The following is a 3,131-nucleotide window of genomic DNA, read 5'->3' as shown; positions in this document are numbered from 1 at the left end:
GAAAGGGAGACTGCAGCAGGTTTTCTGCTACAGAAGTAGGGATGAGATCTGGAGGAGCAGGAGAGGTGTGGATCTGCTGACAGCCCCTTTGTTGCCCTAGCAAAAAGTACCTGCCTGGGCTGGGGGCTGGGACAAAGCAAGGACTGGGAGGAGGGGGGCTAGGAAGGGAATATCTACAGATCCACAGGACATGGAAGTTGAGGGAGTGGAGAACTGCCACAGGTGGTCTGTTGCATGGCTGGAGATTAGACTGTGAGATGGACATTATAACCTAATACATAGAAACAGCCTCCATTTTTTATCACACAGTTTCTACACAGGCTTAATTTAAGATCAAGATTTTAGCTGGCTTGCCCTCTCTACTGGAAATTCAGACAGCAAAGGGTCTTCTCCTGTGACTCTTCTTATTTTCCCAAGATTCATTTCTTTGATTATTCAGGGCCAGAAGAAAAGAGCTGGACAAACTGTTTCAGGAGACCCAGCCTAGGAAAACCTGAGACTCTGATGAGTTCATCCAATCAGATCAAACCCAGCCAGGAGACTCTTAATTTAAATCATCTCAAGATTCACTCATCAGTGACCTCAGTTTTATCCAGACTTCTCTCACTCTTGCCAGTAACCAAAAAGTCATGGGAATGGTATCATGGCATGCTCTCAGTCTTGAGTGTGGGCCAGTTTGTTCCTTTATGATCGCCTGATTACCTCTTCTGTCTACTTTGCTATCCTTTTTATTGACATTTTCCTGTCAATGTGTGAAAGGTTTTGTGTATTACAGTCATGTCTTCTTATTTGCAGGGGATTTATTCCAGGACCCTGGCACAAGAGATGGTAGTAAATACCACAAACACCCTATTTCCCCTATAATCATTATGTTTTTACTATATGTACAGAACTTTGATAAAACTGAATTTACAAAAGAAGTACAATAAGAGATTGACATCACCAGCAAAAGGGTAGAACAATCATTACACTATTTTGAAAACTACATGAGAGTAGCCTCTCTACAGTGTCATGTGTTGAACTCACCTTTCTTAGGAAGCCATAAAATAACTGAATACTCCAGGACGATGGGCCAGCAGGGCTTGGGGCTTTCCGATGCAAGGGCTGCATTCCTGCTGGGCAGTGTGCATCCCCATCATCCTCCATTGAGGATACACCACAGGCAGTGTCTTTGGAGCTACACACACACACACACACACACACACACACACACCTATGGTCTCAGCATGTCCTCTATTCCTTGGACCATACCAGCATCCATTTACAAGTATACATGCAGGTGTGCTCTTCCTGCCACGGTATGGATTGTGTGTTTACTACCACCTGTTGGGAGTGTGCTACATGAAGGACAAAGTGAAGGCACTGGCTGAGGAGGAGGGGGTCCAGGGTGGCTGTAATGAGGGTGGGGAGATGTTCATAAGGTCAGGGAAGCTATCTGACTATTTTCCAAAACCATTCCCCAATCATGAGACTGACAGAGCTTCTAACAATGGAGCCTTACCTCCTGACAGCTACATCATGCAAACTAGGCATGAACATGAATACATGAAATATGTATTCTTCTTGCTCACTGGCTAATGTGAACCCCCACTGGGGTGTCATTGCAAGAAGGCCTCTACTTCAACTCTTACTTTCATGGCCAGGCCACTGGAATGCCCCTCCCATCTACACTGAAGTCTTGGAGTATGACAATGGCACCCCAGCTACCTTGTCACAAATAGCTAAGGATGTCGCCACCTTGCTTTGCTGGGCACGATAGCCAGAGTGTGACCATCAAAATGCATGGGGCTCAACTTGCTGTTGACGATGAGCTTGCTGTTGCCCCTGACGTAGGACATGAAGTAGCATAAGTAGCCAGTCCTGAAGAGTGGAAAGATGGCCTATCAGCCACCCAAATGACCCTGAACAAGCCCTCAGCAGCCCAGGAAAAGTCCTAGGCCTTCCCAGGCCTAGCCCCTTTTCATCTGATACAAGAAGAAAGGGCAGGAGACAAGAATCTTGCTTCTGATCTTCCTTCATCCCTCATTATTGGAGTAAATTAAGTTTCTCAACATATATAAAACTCAGAGACATAGACACACACACACACACACACAGAGAGAGAGAGAGAAAGAGAGAGAGAGAGAGAGAGAGAGAGAGAGAGAGAGAGAGAGAGAAAATAAAATTTGGTGACACACCTATAATCCCAGAACTCAGAACTCAGGAGACAGAAGCAGGATTGCTGCATGGTCAAGGTCGCCTGGCCTAACTGTATACGGAGACTCTGTCCCAAACAAAACAGAACAGAAAACCAACAAAACAAACTGGGCTCAGGAAGCGAACCACTGTCATTTGTACTATTTGCACATCTGTCCACACCATTAAGATTAATTCACTAACTGGCAACGCGTGTTCAGATTCCAAAACTGACCCAGTCACCATTCACAAGAGATGGCCAGAGACTGTGGTAGGAGGTGTATTTGGGCCTGTCATAAACCATCCCGGTCACAGAGCGGCTCATTGTGGCTCTCAGAACATCTCCAGGAGAATTTACTGATGGTAGGAAAAATCTAGGCCTGGGAACCTCCAAAAACATCCAATTCAAGTTTTCTATTCACAGGGTATATCCTAGCTACACAGTGCAGACTACCGGCTTCCGAAAGCTCAGATTTAGAACCAGTTCATGTTTTTAAAGTGTTGTCTCAAAGAGGTTTCCAAGGAGAAGATTCTGAAGCATGTTCAAAGGACACATGTTATTCAGTAAGGCTCCTCCTCACAGGAGATACCGGAGACTCTGAGGGATGTACTACAGTGTCTCTGAATGAAATTTCTCAAAAGAGGCTGGGCACACTCAGGGACACACTACAGTTTCACTCAGTGTGGCACCTCACAGGAAATGCTGGGCAAACCCGGGAGAACACGCTGCATAACACTATTCCTGGGGATGTGAGCAAATGTCTACTCACTCCAGATAGGAAACTGATGACAGACTAAAGAAAGGATACCTCCAAAGTGCAACTTGGTGAACCACTGAGTTTTGTTGGGGTTACTTACAGGAATATAGTATGAAGTTATATATAGGAGTAAAAATAACTAAAAAGCAGCAACATCACCAAAAGCCTGCCACAACATGGGTGACAGTTCACAAAAGC

The 3,131-nt window shown here is 45.3% G+C and overlaps 1 pseudogene; it reads left to right on the top strand.

Moving 5' to 3' along the window:
- The first annotated feature begins 1,067 nt into the window (after positions 1 to 1,067).
- LOC100752952 lies at positions 1,068 to 1,899 on the top strand (annotated as a pseudogene).
- The last annotated feature ends 1,232 nt before the right edge of the window (positions 1,900 to 3,131 follow it).

This window comes from Cricetulus griseus, chromosome 7, assembly GCF_003668045.3.
Source record: "Cricetulus griseus strain 17A/GY chromosome 7, alternate assembly CriGri-PICRH-1.0, whole genome shotgun sequence".
In the NCBI taxonomy this organism is placed as follows: Eukaryota; Metazoa; Chordata; class Mammalia; order Rodentia; family Cricetidae; genus Cricetulus; species Cricetulus griseus.
The sequence above is the reverse complement of the archived record's forward strand: the minus strand, read 5'-3'. Positions and strand labels throughout refer to the sequence as shown.